This window comes from Hyla sarda, chromosome 2, assembly GCF_029499605.1.
Source record: "Hyla sarda isolate aHylSar1 chromosome 2, aHylSar1.hap1, whole genome shotgun sequence".
NCBI classification, from domain to species: Eukaryota; Metazoa; Chordata; class Amphibia; order Anura; family Hylidae; genus Hyla; species Hyla sarda.
The window spans coordinates 21,035,656-21,057,598 of NC_079190.1; the positions used below are offsets into that span (position 1 = coordinate 21,035,656).

At 47.2% G+C, this 21,943-nt stretch overlaps 1 protein-coding gene across 19 annotated transcripts in view; it reads left to right on the forward strand.

Annotated features, from left to right (window-relative positions):
- Positions 1–21,943, forward strand: part of SYTL2 (synaptotagmin like 2) — a 168,818-nt gene that overhangs the window by 25,050 nt on the left and 121,825 nt on the right. The window contains exon 1 of one of the 19 annotated variants that reach the window (XM_056561325.1): positions 8,201–8,291. The exons of 17 other annotated variants lie outside the window; for them this stretch is intronic. The gene's annotated coding sequence lies outside the window, so the exon portion shown is untranslated. Of the gene's footprint in view, positions 1–8,200; positions 8,327–21,943 lie in introns of those variants that run through there. One more of the 19 variants, XM_056561322.1, reaches the window with a different exon arrangement.

Below are 21,943 nucleotides of genomic sequence, written 5' to 3' on the forward strand. Positions count from 1 at the left end.
AGCACGTAGATGTCAGGACACTCAACGCAGCATTCACTAAATTCATATGGCATGGGAAGAGACCCAGAATTGCGCTTAAAAAGTTGATGCTGTGTAGGATGGAAGGGGGGGTCAACCTTCCCAATGTGAGGGGTTACAACTTGGTATGCTTGTTCCGCAATGTGATGGATTGGTTGCATGATTCATCATACTTCTCTAACCTATTGATTGAGCGAGAGCTGGCGGCACCGTGGTCATTGACAGCCCTACTACATACTTCCTACACTAAGCTACCCCCGCAGGTCAAGAGCTCGCAGGTCCTTAGGGATACCATTATTACATGGAAGGAACTCCGTAAGACTTTTGGCCTATCGCACTTGTTATCCAAGCGAATGCCACTCAGAGGACACCCTGAATTCTCTCAAGGGACTTCATCTACCTGGCTTGCTCTTTGGGAGAGGGAGGGGGTTTTGAGGGCTAGTGATTTGTGGGACGAGGATCGAAGGTCATGGCTTTCACCTGCAGAGATGGTAACAAAATTCTCTTTACCCCAAACTCAATTGATCTATGCAAATCAATTATACTCCTTTTGTTCGACCCGACTTAGGAACCTGACAGTGGAAGCCCCTGTCCACTCTTTTGATGACATAGTAGGGGATGGTCCGAGGAAGACTTCCATTTCCCAATTATACCTAGCTTTACGGGGGAGACTTTTAAAATTCGACCCAAAACGCCTGTTTACCACATGGGAGAGATGGACTGGGGACCCAGACATTCATGAGACTATACTTACGGGATGGGAAGCGGTTTGTAAACAGGTTATCAATGAACGATGGAGGGAGACCTATTTTAAAGTTTCCCACGCAGCCTTGTACGGCTTTAATATCCCACCGTCGCCTTGTTTCCCTGAGCGTATAACACACTGCCCCAAATGTCTTACACCTATGACAAATCTTTTTCACGGGATCTGGGACTGTGCTCACTCGGCTGGCTACTGGCGCTCGATCTGCTCCTACATCAGAGACCACTGGCGGGTAAGTCTTCCTTTTAAGGTTCAGACCCTTATATTTCACCAGCTTCGTCCTCCGGAGGAGGATCGGACGGGGATCCAGAGGATCCCTAAAATAATACATGTGGTCTTGCTGGTTGCTCTCCGATGCTTGTTTCTCCGGTGGTTGGAGGACCGGGTACCGGACCTGCAATTATTGATAACTCAATTGAAGTTCTTTTTAGGGGTAGACAGATTGGATGCTGAACGCCATTGCAACTCTGGCACGGCACGTTTCTTCGAAAAGTGGACACCGTTCATTGTTACACACTATAATCCCCGGGAGGTAGCCGACATTGTATATCCTTTTAGACACACCACATGGTACCTTACGGAATCATTGAAAGGGACGCTGGGGGCATTACAGCTTCCTGATTCAGTTTAGACTGTAAGGATTAAGCTTATTGAATCCTTGGGGAGAGAGGGAATCCTGCATCACTTCACTACAGCACCTCAGTATTTGTCATTTTTAAGACAGTTATTGTATTGTATGTTGGATCGCGGTCCGTTATTTTCCCAGATGGGGATCGTGATATTTCTGATATGTTTTTGTGTTATTCTGAAAATGTTGAATAAAAATATATTGCAAAGCAAGCTTCAACCTCCACCACAGCAAGGCAGAAGGGCGGCAGAATCCCCAACCTTGAAGCTCCAACCCTGGAGCCCTGGATGAGGCAGACTGTTGCCTTGAAGCTGAAGCCTGTGGACGGAAAGGTGCCGGACATGTCCCACGACGTGTTCTGCAAGAAGATGCTGGCGGATCAAGGCTTCTCCACGGCTGATACCCTTGGAATAGCAACGTTCATGTCCGGAATATTCTATATCACCTTTGCCACCATTGGGACCTGTAGAAGATAGGGAGGCGGTGAAAGCGGCGAGTCCCGAATCCCCTTTCTCTCGCTTTGTGATCAACTGCCATATTCAAAGAGAGGAGAGGCGGGTGACGGTCTCAATGCGGAACCCACACACCCCAGGCACGGACATCTCAACCTTCCTGAAGCGCTTCTATACCGTGGTGAGGGAGCCCACCCGCATCCTTAACTCCCTTGGATACTGGACCTGCAAGTGGTCTTTGGTCGTCAGACTGAATAAGAACCTTGCTTCTCCAGATGGACTACAGCACCTGCCACCGGCATTCTCCTTGGGCAACTCCACAGGACTTATCTTCTACCCGGACATACCGCAGACCTGCAGGAGATGTGGCAAGATGGGCCACGAGGGCAAGGACTGTAAGGAGGATGCCTGCAGGTTTTGCCGTGTGACAGGTCACACGACTAAGGATTGCCACAAGAGCAAGACCTGCAACCTCTGCGGATTGGCAGCCCACAGCTACAAGGACTGCCCCCAGAGGGAGAGAACATGGGCCTCTGTGGCAGCAAGAGCACCGAAGCCAGCCCCAGCTCCGGAGCCAGCAGCACGGATGGCCAAGCCGACCAAGGAGGGTAAGAAGGCGAAAGCCACCACCCCTTCCCCGTCCCTCCCCTGAGCCTCCCGCCCCTTCCCCTGCGCAGTTCTGGCACATCCGCCAACCTGGACGTGACGTCTAAGCTGCTGATTGAGATGGTGACAGAGGCATCCTTGCAGGACGTTGTTGGGTCCATCGGGAACGGCTCCGTAAACTATATGTGGAGCCGCCCCGATGGCTCACTCCGTTCTCGGATAGACTTCATCTTCACTTCGAGAGCAGTCAGAAAGGTGTCGTACTCTATGGTCCCCTGCTTCTTCTCTGACCACAGGGCCATTCGATTTCAGGGGAATCTGGGCCATGGTTTCCCACCTTGCCCAGGCTCCTGGAAGTTGAATTGTGCCCTGTTGGAGTAGAGGGAGGTCATGGAGGAACTTAGGGATGCGTACCTTGTATGGCGTAATGACAAATGTTTGTTTAACTGCATCAGCGATTGGTGGGAATATGTTAAAGTCGAGTTCTGTTGTTTCTTTCAGGCAAAAGGCAGACAACAGGTGTGTGCGAAGAAGTGGGACTTCAGGAAACTGCAGCACGAGCTGCGGTCCCTGCAGGACCTGCTCCAATGTGGCTGGGACTTCAGGGAGGAGCTGGAGGAGACCAAAAAGAGCTTGAAAAGGCACTTTGAGGAGGAATTCAAGCGAATCGTCTTTCGTTCCAAGGGTGAGAAGTGTAACTCTTTCTTTTTCAGGAAGCTCCATGCTGGCCACACGCCCCTAACTGAACTACGAGATGAGACCGGACACATGAGGAGGGGCAAGGAGGAAGTGATGGGGGTCATCTCCGACTTCTACGGCAACCTCTACGCCCCCAAGTCATCCGACCCCGAAGCCGCCGAGAGGTTCCTGTCAGGTATCACTAACGTTGTTGATCCTGCAGGTGCAGCGGCTATGGACGATCCCTTGACGGTAGGGGAGCTGCTCTCTGCCACTAAATCCTTTAAGCCTTTAAGCAGGACCCTGGGCAGTGACGGTCTCCCGGACGAGCTCTATGTAGCGCTGGGTGACCTGATCTGTCCGGACCTGTTGGAGGTGTACGAGGAGATGGTGGTGGGGGGCAGAATGCCTCCGTCGTTGAGGGAAGGGATGATCACGATCTTGTATAAGCCGAAGGGGGAGAGATGTGACCTGAAAAACTGGCGTCCCATCTCTCTCCTGAACGTGGACTACAAGATCCTCGCCAAGGTGCTGGCCAACAGGCTGAAATCTGTCATCGGGCAGATCGTTCATCCGGACCAGACCTTCGGCATTCCTGGTTGCAGGATTACCGACAGCCTCGCCCTTGTGAGAGACACGGTCTATTACATCCAGGACCGTCGTGCCCACGCCGCCCTGGTCAGTTTGGATCAGGAGAAGGCGTTTGACCGTGTCTCCCACGCTTTCATGGGCAGGGCTTTACGCAAGCTGGGTCTGGGGAAGATGTTTTGCTCGTTTGTTAACGTCATGTATTTTGATATTTACAGCACGGTGTTGGTGAACGGCTGGAAGACTGACCCCTTTTCTATCTTTTCAGGGGTTAGACAAGGCTGCCCTCTTTTTGTTTGTTTGTGTTATAGAGCTCTTCGCTGAGACTATCCGGCAGAATGGAGAGATCAGAGGGATCACCGCACCAGGACCAGATAGCTACGAGGTCAAGTGCTCGCTCTACATGGACGACGTGACCGTCTTCTGCGCTGACCAGCGTTCGGTGACTGCACTCGTCCAGACCTGCGAGGACTTCGGCAAAGCTTCAGGGGCAAAAGTCAAGAGACCATGCTCTTCGGAGAGTGGACCTGGCTTCTTCCGCCCCCTTCCCCTTTACTCTTAAGCCGGACTTCATTCAAATTCTCGGAGTCTGATTTGGCAAGGAAGGAGTGGCCCTCAAGTCTTGGCAAGACAGACTAGGAAAGATGAACTCTAAGATCGGACTGTGAAGCTCCAGAAAGCTCTCCATTGAGGGCAAAACACTTGTCCTGCGGAGTGAAGTTTTGCCTGTGCTCCAATATACCACACAGGCCTGGCCTCCCCATACCACCGTTTGCAAGGCCATCACACGGATAGTGTTTCGCTTCATCTGGGGCAAAATGGACAGAGTCAAGCGGACTGTGATGTATAAGGAGCCTCGCAAGGGTGGGAAGGGGATACCCAATATCCCCACTCTGCTGAGCACCTCCTTTGCATGTGTCAGCATGCAGTGGACTCTTGTTGAAAAGATTGGCTCAGCGGGCAGGTCCATGTCTCGCTTGTTTCTCATGCCCCTCTGTAGACAGCTGGGCTGGAACAAGTGGGACAGCTCCATCCCTTACAACTGGGATGCTCCCTGGTTCTATGGGGATGTTGTCCGGTTTGTAAGGGAGCACCAGCTGGAGGGACTGAAACCTGACCTATGGAAGCTGAAGACAATCTACAAGCTCATCCGAGCTGAGGACTTTATTGAGCTGGTTCCGGGACTCCCCGCAGCCACTGCAGAGACAGTTTGGACTAATGTGGCTTCAAAGCGGCTTACCAACGGACTCAAGGACTTGTCGTGGATGGCCGTCAAGGGAGGTCTCTCCCTCAGGTCGTTCATGCATGCCCACGACCTGTGCAGAACCCGGTACTGCCCCCGGTGCCCCTACAAGGAGGAAACATCTTTGCACGTGTTTTGGCAGTGCCCCTTTGCACAGGGTCTGTTGGACGCCCTGGAACATGAACTCAGAGACTCCGTACCCAGGAACTGCCTATCGTACCATTCAGTGCTTTACGGTCTGTTCCCTGGGACCCACGACGTGGAGGCCATCCAGGAGGCCTGGCGCCTTATGAACTGTTTTAAGGACGCAGTGTGGCTTGCCAGGAACCGCCTAGTGATCAACAGGGAGAATATGTCCGTCCGGGACTGCCGCAGGTTCATCAAGAGCCTGCTTAGAGACTATTCCATCTTGGACAGACCGGCCGTCGATGAGGAAGAAGAGGAGTGAAGACCCCTCCCCTTCCCCATGTCTCCTTGAAGATACAGCCCTGTGATCCGCCCCCTCCCTACCCCCACATAGTCGCCCATACCCCCACGCCCCCAGCCCCACCCCATAGCCCACGCCCCTACCCCGATCACAGATTGTATTGTTTTGTTATTTGATCTCTAGTGCTTTTCTATTGCAGGATTGAGCGGAGTGTTAGAGTAGCATGATGTTCGATGTATAGCTTAGGGAACCTTTGGTGTGTATTGTACTGTCATGCTTTGTGTGATTGTAATTTATTATTGTATGACTTGAAATGACTGAACGGACAATAAAGCTCTTTCAATAGGTGGTAGTTAACTATTTAGGTAATACAGACAAAAGAAAGGCCCAGGGGTCACTGAATGGAGTCTGCCTGAGAGGGCAGCAAGGGTGTAGGGGTGCAATTCCTGTACTGGGCTACCACATAAACATAAGCTAAGGCAAAGTATCTTGTTGGCACCCCGGACCTCCTAGATACATCCCTACCTGGTAAGAACAAGAGCTGCTTTGGGTCATTCTTACTAAGATGGTAAATCATATTTGTTGAGGAGTCCTGGAACCCTCTTCCATGCAGACCACTCCATTTCTGGGGTTGACATGTACCCCTCGCATGGTACTAACCAAAAGAAGTGCAGCTAACCGCAACGTGGGGGAGATTTGTTAAAACCTGTGCAGAGTAAAAGTTGACCAGTTGCCAATAGCAACCAATCAGATCGCTTCTTTCATTATGGAAAAAGGCCTCTGAAAAATGAAAGAAGTGATTTGATTGGTTTCCATGGGCAACTGGTCAATTTTTCCTCAGCACAAGAATTGATGAATACTCCCCCAAAGTGATTACATTCCTGGTGAGTTACAGTAATAGAGTGATTACCGATACAACTATTAGTGTTGAGCGCGAATATTCAAAATGCTAATTCTGCTGTAGTGCATACAGCATATATTACTGTATATGTTTTTATTTTTCTTAAAAACGTATAAGTTTAGGGGACATCAAAAAGGTGGTGTTAACCTAGCCTTAGGGAAACGATCCAGCGATCGTAGCACACGGCTATGTTCACATGACAGAATCTCCAAGTGTAATCCGGACAAAAAACTTAGAAATTCCGTTGCAGCAGACTCTACAGCCAGGTTCACACAGTGAAAAATATGCGGAATGTCCACATGGAAAACACGTGCAGACTTTCCACACATTTGACTAACCCGGCAGGCGATAGGACCGCTCGAAAACGAGCCATCACATAGACGGCAATGCCTCTCCTTGGGGACGCCAGACTCTGAATTTCCGCAGCAGAAACATCTTACATAGAAATTCTGCCGTGTGAACAGTGCATAAGAATCCTATTTTATCAATGGGACTCTGCTGCAGCGGTATGTCCGTGTTGAACATTCCTGCAGAATTCCACACAGACATTCTGTTGTGCGAACATAGCCTCAGGTTATGTTCACTTGGCAGAATTTCTGAGTGGAATTCTGCATTGGAATTCCGCAGCAGCAGTGTCCCATTGATTTCAATGGAATTCTGCTGCGCTGTTCACATGGCAGAATTTCTGTACCGGAAACATCTGGCGCGAAAATTCAAATTACGGTGTCCGCAGAAAAAATAGGACACATGAAATGTATTGGCGTCTATGGAGACGGCGCATTCCCTTGCGGTCCTAGCACATTGTTTTCAATGGGATTCTGCTGCACCGTGCTCACGGCGGAATTGGAAAGACAAAAACCGTATTGCGCAAACTGGCTGGGACCGTACGCACATACGGTTCTATACGGTTCCCATTGACTCCCATATTAAAATAACCGTATACGTTTTCAATACGGTTTTTCACCAGGACCAAAAACTATGGTGGGCTACGGTTTTGGGTATGGGAAAAAAACGGATAAAACCATATAAGGCTGGGTTCACATCACGTTTTAGGCAATACGGAACCGCTGGGGGGGTTCTAAAACCGGGCACTCGTATGTAATTTATTTCAATGAGCCGACTCTAGATGGCTCATTTTTGCCCCGTATACGGTGCTCTAACTGGACCTAAAACTTTGGTAAACCACGATTTTAGGTCTGGTGAGAAAACCGCATAAGGGGCAAAAATGTCTCATTGAAATACATTACATACGGGCTGCATACGGCAGGGATAAGGGATCGCCCGATTTAAGCCCCCCCCCCAGCCGTATGCGGTACCGTATTGCCTAAAACATCATGTGAACCCAGGCACAAAATGGACACAACCGGATGCATCTTTTGGCATACGGTTTTCAATGGAGAGGCAATGCATACAGTTTTCAATACGGTTCCGTACGGTTTTCAAATTGAAAACATATACGGGAACTGTATTGCAAAAGCATGGTGTGGTGAATGCACCCTAACCAGATGTATGGCCCAGGTCTGGAATAGGGACCCCTGGGAGGTTCTGCAGCCTACATGTTCTTTTTGAGCAAGCACGCCGTAGACTGAGCAAGCGAGCCCAACCAGTAGAACAACCCCGACCATTGCAGTGGGAATCTCTGCTGCATTCCTGACCTCTGCAAGGTAGACACAGTTGCAGTCCGCAGGTATGTGACATTGGCCGCCTGGGGGTAAAGGGGCAGGGGCAGGGTACGGGGAGAGGTGCTGCAGCAGGAACGACAATCCTCTCCTTATTAGTCACCACTGGCCCAGGGGCAGGCAGGCTCCTTATTGGTATATAGTGTATAGCTATCCCCTCCCATTCTCCTGCTGAGCTGCTCTCAGGACTTCAGTAAGGACTATAGACTGCAGCCTCCTGGAGGGATCACTGCTCAATCAATAGGAAATCTACTTAATACCTGACATCTGAAGGGGGCGGAATAGGAGCACAACCTGGGAGAGCTGCAGTGAGTACCCCCCATCCGGTGCACTGTCTATTACAGTAGGTTGTAGCTGCACTTTTAGTGTGTATTGTTATGAGACTGAGCTATTTATGTATTTATTATTTGTATTTCTTTCTTGCATTGTTACATGTGGTTGAAGTAAGTTAATAGGTGGAGGTTTTATGTTGTTGTAGCTGCACTTTTTGTGTGTATTGTTATGAGACTGATCTATTTATTTATTTAATTTTTTTTCTTGCATTGTTACGTATGGTTTAAGTTAATAGGTGGAGGTTTTATGTTGTTGTAGCTGCACTTCTTGTGTGTGTGTGTGTGTGTGTGTGTGTGTATTGTTATGAGACTGAGCAATTTTATTTTTTTTTAGTTTTTTTCTTGCGTTATGTGTGGTTTAAGTTTATAGGTGGAGGCTTTATGTTGTAGCTGCACTTTGTGTATTATGAGGCTGAGCAATTTTTTTTTTCTTGCATTATGTGTAGGTTTTATATTGTTGTAGCTGCACTTTGTGTGTATTGTTATGAGACTGAGCATGTTTTAGGCTATTTATTTATTATTCTTGCATTGTTACATGTGGTTGAAGTAAGTTTATAGGTGGAGGTTTTATGTTGTGTTATTTTTTTTGTATTTTTGTATTTTTTTTTTTTTTTTTTAAGGTTTACTTTGTAGCATTACCACATTCAGTGTTGTCCCATGCAAAGTCAAGCAGCTATTGTTAAGCATTCCGGCACGGTTCACTCGAAACTCTGACAACGTTTAACTTTCTTAGAGGTGTGTTCACACACGTTCAGATATATATATATATATATTTTTTTTATTTATTATTATTATTATTATTTATTATTATTAAAAATATATATTTTTTTTATAATAAAAATAATAATAAAAATAATAATTAATAAATATATATATATATATATATATATATATATATATATATATATATATATATATATATATATATATATAATTATATTATTATTTTTTTTTTTTTTTCTATATTCACAATAGCATATCAAAATCCTATAGGATTAAACTTGTCGGATTTTGGAGACTGGAGAGCGGTACTGCCTTGTACCTCCATATATACCAGTGTTTCCCAACCAGGTTGCCTCCAGCTGTTGCAAAACTACAACTCCCAGCATGCCCGGACAGCCGTTGGCTGTCCGGGCATGCTGGGGGTTGTAGTTTTGCAACAGCTGGAGGCACCTTGGCTGGGCAACACTGGTTTATCCCATAGGATTTTCTACTTTTTTTTAATACTCTTCTAGGACAGAATGGCACTCTTCTTCCTTTTAGATCAATTTCTGGCTTTGTATTCGGTAATTGCAATGAAAAACCTGAAGGTGTGAATGCAGCCTTAGGGGAAAACGCTGAACTTGTTGCAAAGTGATTGCAAATCCAATGTACCTCTGTGCTGCTGTGGAGCGTTAGCGTTCACATTAGAGATGAGCGAACTTACAGTAAATTCGATTCGTCACGAACTTCTCGGCTCTGCAGTTGATGACTTATCCTGCATAAATTAGTTCAGCTTTCCGGTGCTCTGGTGGGCTGGAAAAGGTGGATACATGCCTAGGAAAGAGTCTCCTAGGACTGTATCCACCTTTTCCAGGCCACGGGAGCACCTGAAAGCTGAACTAATTTACGCAGGATAAGTCCTCAACTGCCGAGCCGAGAAGTTCGTGACGAATCGAATTTACTGTAAGTTCGCTAATCTCCAGTTAACATAACCCAGGTTGGATTTTCTTGTCTATTTCTGTGGGTTTTTCTGGGCGCCGCTTATCCTCCACCTCTATGGAAATTCGCATGGCTTAGTGTGACTAAATAGAAGTTGTTTATTGCTCTAGTATGATAGGGGGTACCTAAAGAAGTGCCTCCAGCTGTTGCAAAATGACAACTCCCAGCATGCCCGGACAGCCAACGGCTGTCTGGGCATGCTGGAAGTTGTAGTTTTGCAACAGCTGGAGGCACTGGTTTGGGAAACACTGCTATAGGACCACACAGTGGCTTTGGTGGTATAACATGATGATCAATGTTGCAATATTGTATCAAATGATGTTTAAAGGGGTACTCTGGTGGAAAACTTTTTATTTTTTATTTTTATCAACTGGTGCCAGAAAGTTTAAACAGATTTATAAATTACTTCTATTAAAAAATCTTAATCCTTCCAGTCCTTATTAGCTGCTGAATACTACAGAGGAAGTAACTTTCTTTTTGGAAAACAGAGCTCTCTGCTGACATCACGAGCACAGTGCCCTCTGCTGACACCTCTGTCCATTTTAGGAACTGTCCAGAGCAGCATATGTTTGCTATGGGGACTTTCTCCTGCTCTGGACAGTTCTTAAAATGGACAGAGATGTCAACAGAGAGCACTGTGCTCGTGATTAGAGATGAGCGAACTTACAGTAAATTTGATTCGTCACGAACTTCTCGGCTCGGCAGTTAACTTTTCCGGCATAAATTAGTTCAGCTTTCAGGTGCTCCCGTGGGCTGGAAAAGGTGGATACAGTCCTAGGAGACTCTTTCCTAGGACTGTATCCACCTTTTCCAGCCCACCAGAGCACCGGAAAGCTGAACTAATTTATGCAGGAAAAGTCAGCAACCACCGAGCTGAGAAGTTCGTGACAAATCGAATTTACTGTAAGTTCGCTCATCTCTACTCGTGATGTCAGCAGAGAGCTCTGTGTTCCAAAAAGAAAATAATTTCCTCTGTAGTATTCAGCAGCTAATAAGTACTGGAAAGATTAAGATTTTTTTTTTTTAATAGAAGTAATTTACAAATCTGTTTGACTTTCTGGCACCAGTTGATTTAAAAAAAAAAAAAAAAAAAAAAAAAAAAGAGACAGAAAATTTCCACCGGAGTACCCCTTTAATGTTGTTATGCAACAGGGCAATACTGTCATTTAGGCTAGACTCAGGGGTATCCCGCTGAGAACAGAATGCCGACATATACCGTGGCGGAGATCAGTGGGTGCTATTCGTTTCAAAGGCCTGAATGGAGTCACCAAGTGACTTAAGGGACTACTTACTGGTCCCCCGCTAATTTGACTTGTACTTTTCCTAAACGGAATCACCTAGCATTGTAAAAAAAATTGGCGCTCTCGGCGTGATGCCGACGTCTATGCTTGACATAAAGTGAAAACGCGGTGTGAACCCACCCCGGTTATCCAAACTCGCTGGATTTCTGGGTCGCGTACGAATTTTCCCTCCTAGATCAGAACGTAAATTGCGCGTGCGACTTGTTTGTATTTTTGTTTCTCTTCTTACCAGCCGGACTTTCCGTTTATAACTTTTTGCATAACGTTTTATCAAACTCGTTGCATAGTTAAAGGGGTACTCCACTGGAAAACATTTTTCTTTCAAATCAACTGGCTCCAGAAAGTTAAACAGATTTGTAAATTACTTCTATTTAGGGGGAAAAAAAAAATGAATCCTTCCAGTACTTATCAGCTGCTGTATGTTCCAGAGAAAGTTCTTTTCTTTTTGAATTTCCTTTGTCTGACCATAGTGCTCTCTGCTGACACCTCTGTCCAGAGTAGGAGCAAATCCCCATAGCAAACCTCTCCTGCTATGGACAGAGAGCACTGTGGTCAGGCAGAAAAGAACTTCCTGTGGAGCATACAGCAGCTGATAAGTACTGGAAGGATTAGGATTTTTTTAATAGAAGTAATTTACAAATCTGTTTAACTTTCTGACACCAGTTGATTTAAAAGATAATGTTTTCCAGTGGAGTACCCCTTTTAATGGTCTATTCACACGTACAGTATTCTGTGCAGATTTTATGCTCAAGATTTTATGCTGCAGATTTCAATGGAAACTGATGGAACACAGCACTAGAGATGAGCGAACTTACAGTAAATTCGATTCGTCATGAACTTCTCGGCTCGGCAGTTGATGCCTTATCCTGCATAAATTAGTTCAGCTTTCCGGTGCTCCCGTGGGCTGGAAAAGGTGGATACAGTCCTAGGAAAGAGTCTCCTAATACTGTATCCACCTTTTCCAGCCCACCGGAGCACCTGAAAGCTGAAGTAATTTATGCAGGATAAGGCATCAACTGCCGAGCCGAGAAGTTCATGACGAATCGAATTTACTGTAAGTTCGCTCATCTCTAATGCTGTGTTCCATCAGTTTCCATTGAAATCTGCAGCATAAAATCTTGAGCATAAAATCTGCGCAGAATACTGTACGTGTGAATAGACCCTAAAGGAGATATATAGATATATTTATTTGAGTTCTGTTTTTCCAACCGTTCACCTTCCAGCGGTTGCAAAACTACAAATCCCAGCATGCACCCAGAGCTTGCTGGGAGTTGTAGTTTCGCAACTGTTGGGAAAAGCTGCCATACGCTTTATGTTATAGCCTTAAGTCATTGAATTAAGTCCTTTAACCAGTGCAAGGTGTGGTGAATCTGAATACTTTTTGTCATAGATGTAGCAGAGCTGTATAGGTTTCCTGGCTGCAGCATTTCTCACACCACGTGATTTGTTAGCGGTGTGTTTTTGCTGCCTGTTTCGGTCCTCTTCATTCCGCATCAAGGACTGATTCAGCTCTGCTACATCTGTGTGTTTTTTATTTATTTTCTGTTCAGTGAAGACATAGTTTATGTTGTATCTGCTGTTCTCGGTCACTGCTGACGGCGAAGTCTCTTCCTGTTCCTTGATCAGATGTGTGATTATAGGCTCATACTTACTAACTAGTTCAGTGGTCTTCAACCTGTGGACCTCCAGATGTTGCAAAACTACAACTCCCAGCATGCCCGGACAGCCAACGTCTGTCCGGGCATGCTGGGAGTTGTAGTTTTGCAACATCTGGAGGTCCACAGGTTGTAGACCACTGAACTAGAGTCTTGTTTTAAAGATAAATTCTCCATCACACACACTGCTCCTCCATTACATCCATCACACACACTGCTCCTCCATTACATCCATCACACACACTGCTCCTCCATTACATCCATCACACACACTGCTCCTCCATTACATCCATCACACACACACACTGCTCCTCCATTACATCCATCACACACACACTGCTCCTCCATTACATCCATCACACACACACTGCTCCTCCATTACATCCATCACACACACACACTGCTCCTCCATTACATCCATCACACACACACTGCTCCTCCATTACATCCATCACACACACACACACTGCTCCTCCATTACATCCATCACACACACTGCTCCTCCATTACATCCATCACACACACACACTGCTCCTCCATTACATCCATCACACACACTGCTCCTCCATTACATCCATCACACACACTGCTCCTCCATTACATCCATCACACACACTGCTCCTCCATTACATCCATCACACACACACACTGCTCCTCCATTACATCCATCACACACACTGCTCCTCCATTACATCCATCACACACACACACACTGCTCCTCCATTACATCCATCACACACACACACACTGCTCCTCCATTACATTCATCACACACACACACTGCTCCTCCATTACATCCATCACACACACACACACACACTGCTCCTCCATTACATCCATCACACACACTGCTCCTCCATTACATCCATCACACACACTGCTCCTCCATTACATCCATCACACACACTGCTCCTCCATTACATCCATCACACACACTGCTCCTCCATTACATCCATCACACACACACACTGCTCCTCCATTACATCCATCACACACACTGCTCCTCCATTACATCCATCACACACACACACACACACACACACACTGCTCCTCCATTACATCCATCACACACACACACACACACACTGCTCCTCCATTACATCCATCACACACACACACACACACACACTGCTCCTCCATTACATCCATCACACACACACACACACACTGCTCCTCCATTACATCCATCACACACACTGCTCCTCCATTACATCCATCACACACACACTGCTCCTCCATTACATCCATCACACACACTGCTCCTCCATTACATCCATCACACACACTGCTCCTCCATTACATCCATCACACACACACTGCTCCTCCATTACATCCATCACACACACACTGCTCCTCCATTACATCCATCACACACACACTGCTCCTCCATTACATCCATCACACACACACACACACACACTGCTCCTCCATTACATCCATCACACACACTGCTCCTCCATTACATCCATCACACACACTGCTCCTCCATTACATCCATCACACACACTGCTCCTCCATTACATCCATCACACACACTGCTCCTCCATTACATCCATCACACACACTGCTCCTCCATTACATCCATCACACACACTGCTCCTCCATTACATCCATCACACACACTGCTCCTCCATTACATCCATCACACACACACTGCTCCTCCATTACATCCATCACACACACACACACTGCTCCTCCATTACATCCATCACACACACACTGCTCCTCCATTACATCCATCACACACACACACTGCTCCTCCATTACATCCATCACACACACACACACTGCTCCTCCATTACATCCATCACACACACACACACTGCTCCTCCATTACATCCATCACACACACACACACTGCTCCTCCATTACATCCATCACACACACACACACACTGCTCCTCCATTACATCCATCACACACACACACACTGCTCCTCCATTACATCCATCACACACACACACACACTGCTCCTCCATTACATCCATCACACACACACACACTGCTCCTCCATTACATCCATCACACACACACACTGCTCCTCCATTACATCCATCACACACACACTGCTCCTCCATTACATCCATCACACACACTGCTCCTCCATTACATCCATCACACACACACACACTGCTCCTCCATTACATCCATCACACACACACACACTGCTCCTCCATTACATCCATCACACACACACACACTGCTCCTCCATTACATCCATCACACACACTGCTCCTCCATTACATCCATCACACACACTGCTCCTCCATTACATCCATCACACACACTGCTCCTCCATTACATCCATCACACACACACTGCTCCTCCATTACATCCATCACACACACACACACTGCTCCTCCATTACATCCATCACACACACTGCTCCTCCATTACATCCATCACACACACTGCTCCTCCATTACATCCATCACACACACTGCTCCTCCATTACATCCATCACACACACTGCTCCTCCATTACATCCAACACACACACTGCTCCTCCATTACATCCATCACACACACTGCTCCTCCATTACATCCATCACACACACACTGCTCCTCCATTACATCCATCACACACACACACACTGCTCCTCCATTACATCCATCACACACACTGCTCCTCCATTACATCCATCACACACACTGCTCCTCCATTACATCCATCACACACACTGCTCCTCCATTACATCCATCACACACACTGCTCCTCCATTACATCCATCACACACACACTGCTCCTCCATTACATCCATCACACACACACTGCTCCTCCATTACATCCATCACACACACACTGCTCCTCCATTACATCCATCACACACACACTGCTCCTCCATTACATCCATCACACACACTGCTCCTCCATTACATCCATCACACACACTGCTCCTCCATTACATCCATCACACACACTGCTCCTCCATTACATCCATCACACACACACACACTGCTCCTCCATTACATCCATCACACACACTGCTCCTCCATTACATCCATCACACACACTGCTCCTCCATTACATCCATCACACACACTGCTCCTCCATTACATCCATCACACACACTGCTCCTCCATTACATCCATCACACACACTGCTCCTCCATTACATCCATCACACACACACACTGCTCCTCCATTACATCCATCACACACACACTGCTCCTCCATTACATCCATCACACACACACACACTGCTCCTCCATTACATCCATCACACACACACACTGCTCCTCCATTACATCCATCACACACACACACACTGCTCCTCCATTACATCCATCACACACACACACACTGCTCCTCCATTACATCCATCACACACACTGCTCCTCCATTACATCCATCACACACACTGCTCCTCCATTACATCCATCACACACACTGCTCCTCCATTACATCCATCACACACACTGCTCCTCCATTACATCCATCACACACACTGCTCCTCCATTACATCCATCACACACACTGCTCCTCCATTACATCCATCACACACACTGCTCCTCCATTACATCCATCACACACACTGCTCCTCCATTACATCCATCACACACACTGCTCCTCCATTACATCCATCACACACACTGCTCCTCCATTACATCCATCACACACACACTGCTCCTCCATTACATCCATCACACACACACTGCTCCTCCATTACATCCATCACACACACACTGCTCCTCCATTACATCCATCACACACACACACTGCTCCTCCATTACATCCATCACACACACACACTGCTCCTCCATTACATCCATCACACACACACTGCTCCTCCATTACATCCATCACACACACTGCTCCTCCATTACATCCATCACACACACACACACTGCTCCTCCATTACATCCATCACACACACACACACTGCTCCTCCATTACATCCATCACACACACACTGCTCCTCCATTACATCCATCACACACACACACTGCTCCTCCATTACATCCATCACACACACTGCTCCTCCATTACATCCATCACACACACACACTGCTCCTCCATTACATCCATCACACACACACACTGCTCCTCCATTACATCCATCACACACACTGCTCCTCCATTACATCCATCACACACACACACACTGCTCCTCCATTACATCCATCACACACACACACACTGCTCCTCCATTACATCCATCACACACACACTGCTCCTCCATTACATCCATCACACACACACTGCTCCTCCATTACATCCATCACACACACTGCTCCTCCATTACATCCATCACACACACACACTGCTCCTCCATTACATCCATCACACACACACACACACACTGCTCCTCCATTACATCCATCACACACACACACACTGCTCCTCCATTACATCCATCACACACACACACTGCTCCTCCATTACATCCATCACACACACACACACTGCTCCTCCATTACATCCATCACACACACACACTGCTCCTCCATTACATCCATCACACACACACACTGCTCCTCCATTACATCCATCACACACACACACTGCTCCTCCATTACATCCATCACACACACTGCTCCTCCATTACATCCATCACACACACACACTGCTCCTCCATTACATCCATCACACTCACACACACACACACTGCTCCTCCATTACATCCATCACACACACACACACTGCTCCTCCATTACATCCATCACACACACACACACTGCTCCTCCATTACATCCATCACACACACACACTGCTCCTCCATTACATCCATCACACACACACACACTGCTCCTCCATTACATCCATCACACACACACACACTGCTCCTCCATTACATCCATCACACACACACACACTGCTCCTCCATTACATCCATCACACACACACACACTGCTCCTCCATTACATCCATCACACACACACTGCTCCTCCATTACATCCATCACACACACACACTGCTCCTCCATTACATCCATCACACACACTGCTCCTCCATTACATCCATCACACACACTGCTCCTCCATTACATCCATCACACACACACTGCTCCTCCATTACATCCATCACACACACACTGCTCCTCCATTACATCCATCACACACACACTGCTCCTCCATTACATCCATCACACACACACTGCTCCTCCATTACATCCATCACACACTGCTCCTCCATTACATCCATCACACACACACACTGCTCCTCCATTACATCCATCACACACACACACTGCTCCTCCATTACATCCATCACACACACACACTGCTCCTCCATTACATCCATCACACACACACACTGCTCCTCCATTACATCCATCACACACACACACACACTGCTCCTCCATTACATCCATCACACACACACACTGCTCCTCCATTACATCCATCACACACACACACTGCTCCTCCATTACATCCATCACACACACACACTGCTCCTCCATTACATCCATCACACACACACACTGCTCCTCCATTACATCCATCACACACACACACACTGCTCCTCCATTACATCCATCACACACACACACTGCTCCTCCATTACATCCATCACACACACACACACTGCTCCTCCATTACATCCATCACACACACACACTGCTCCTCCATTACATCCATCACACACACTGCTCCTCCATTACATCCATCACACACACTGCTCCTCCATTACATCCATCACACACACACACACTGCTCCTCCATTACATCCATCACACACACACACTGCTCCTCCATTACATCCATCACACACACACACTGCTCCTCCATTACATCCATCACACACACACACTGCTCCTCCATTACATCCATGCACACACACACACACTGCTCCTCCATTACATCCATCACACACACACTGCTCCTCCATTACATCCATCACACACACACTGCTCCTCCATTACATCCATCACACACACACACACTGCTCCTCCATTACATCCACAACACACACACTGCTCCTCCATTACATCCATCACAACACACTGCTCCTCCATTACATCATCACACACACTGCTCCTCCATTACATCCATCACACACACTGCTCCTCCATTACATCCATCACACACACACACTGCTCCTCCATTACATCCATCACACACACACTGCTCCTCCATTACATCCATCACACACACACTGCTCCTCCATTACATCCATCACACACACTGCTCCTCCATTACATCCATCAACACACACACTGCTCCTCCATTACATCCATCACACACACACACACTGCTCCTCCATTACATCCATCACACACACACACACTGCTCCTCCATTACATCCATCACACACACACACACTGCTCCTCCATTACATCCATCACACACACACACACTGCTCCTCCATTACATCCATCACACACACACACTGCTCCTCCATTACATCCATCACACACACACACACTGCTCCTCCATTACATCCATCACACACACACACTGCTCCTCCATTACATCCATCACACACACACACACTGCTCCTCCATTACATCCATCACACACACACTGCTCCTCCATTACATCCATCACACACACACTGCTCCTCCATTACATCCATCACACACACACACTGCTCCTCCATTACATCCATCACACACACTGCTCCTCCATTACATCCATCACACACACACACACTGCTCCTCCATTACATCCATCACACACACACACACTGCTCCTCCATTACATCCATCACACACACACACACTGCTCCTCCATTACATCCATCACACACACACACTGCTCCTCCATTACATCCATCACACACACTGCTCCTCCATTACATCCATCACACACACTGCTCCTCCATTACATCCATCACACACACTGCTCCTCCATTACATCCATCACACACACTGCTCCTCCATTACATCCATCACACACACACTGCTCCTCCATTACATCCATCACACACACACACTGCTCCTCCATTACATCCATCACACACACACACTGCTCCTCCATTACATCCATCACACACACACTGCTCCTCCATTACATCCATCACACCACACACTGCTCCTCCATTACATCCATCACACACACACACTGCTCCTCCATTACATCCATCACACACACACTGCTCCTCCATTACATCCATCACACACACTGCTCCTCCATTACATCCATCACACACACTGCTCCTCCATTACATCCATCACACACACTGCTCCTCCATTACATCCATCACACACACTGCTCCTCCATTACATCCATCACACACACTGCTCCTCCATTACATCCATCACACACACTGCTCCTCCATTACATCCATCACACACACTGCTCCTCCATTACATCCATCACACACACACTGCTCCTCCATTACATCCATCACACACACACACACACTGCTCCTCCATTACATCCATCACACACACACACACTGCTCCTCCATTACATCCATCACACACACACACACACTGCTCCTCCATTACATCCATCACACACACACACTGCTCCTCCATTACATCCATCACACACACACACTGCTCCTCCATTACATCCATCACACACACACACTGCTCCTCCATTACATCCATCACACACACACACTGCTCCTCCATTACATCCATCACACACACACACTGCTCCTCCATTACATCCATCACACACACACACTGCTCCTCCATTACATCCATCACACACACACACTGCTCCTCCATTACATCCATCACACACACACACTGCTCCTCCATTACATCCATCACACACACACACTGCTCCTCCATTACATCCATCACACACACACTGCTCCTCCATTACATCCATCACACACACTGCTCCTCCATTACATCCATCACACACACACTGCTCCTCCATTACATCCATCACACACACACTGCTCCTCCATTACATCCATCACACACACACACTGCTCCTCCATTACATCCATCACACACACACACTGCTCCTCCATTACATCCATCACACACACACACTGCTCCTCCATTACATCCATCACACACACACACTGCTCCTCCATTACATCCATCACACACACACACTGCTCCTCCATTACATCCATCACACACACACACTGCTCCTCCATTACATCCATCACACACACACACTGCTCCTCCATTACATCCATCACACACACACACTGCTCCTCCATTACATCCATCACACACACACACACTGCTCCTCCATTACATCCATCACACACACACACTGCTCCTCCATTACATCCATCACACACACACACTGCTCCTCCATTACATCCATCACACACACACACACTGCTCCTCCATTACATCCATCACACACACACACTGCTCCTCCATTACATCCATCACACACACTGCTCCTCCATTACATCCATCACACACACACACTGCTCCTCCATTACATCCATCACACACACACACTGCTCCTCCATTACATCCATCACACACACACACACTGCTCCTCCATTACATCCACACACACACTGCTCCTCCATTACATCCATCACACACACTGCTCCTCCATTACATCCATCACACACACACACTGCTCCTCCATTACATCCATCACACACACACACACTGCTCCTCCATTACATCCATCACACACACACACACTGCTCCTCCATTACATCCATCACACACACACACACTGCTCCTCCATTACATCCATCACACACACACACTGCTCCTCCATTACATCCATCACACACACACACTGCTCCTCCATTACATCCATCACACACACACACTGCTCCTCCATTACATCCATCACACACACACACTGCTCCTCCATTACATCCATCACACACACACACACTGCTCCTCCATTACATCCATCACACACACACTGCTCCTCCATTACATCCATCACACACACACACTGCTCCTCCATTACATCCAATCACACACACACACACTGCTCCTCCATTACATCCATCACACACACACACTGCTCCTCCATTACATCCATCACACACACACACACTGCTCCTCCATTACATCCATCACACACACACACTGCTCCTCCATTACATCCATCACACACACACACACTGCTCCTCCAT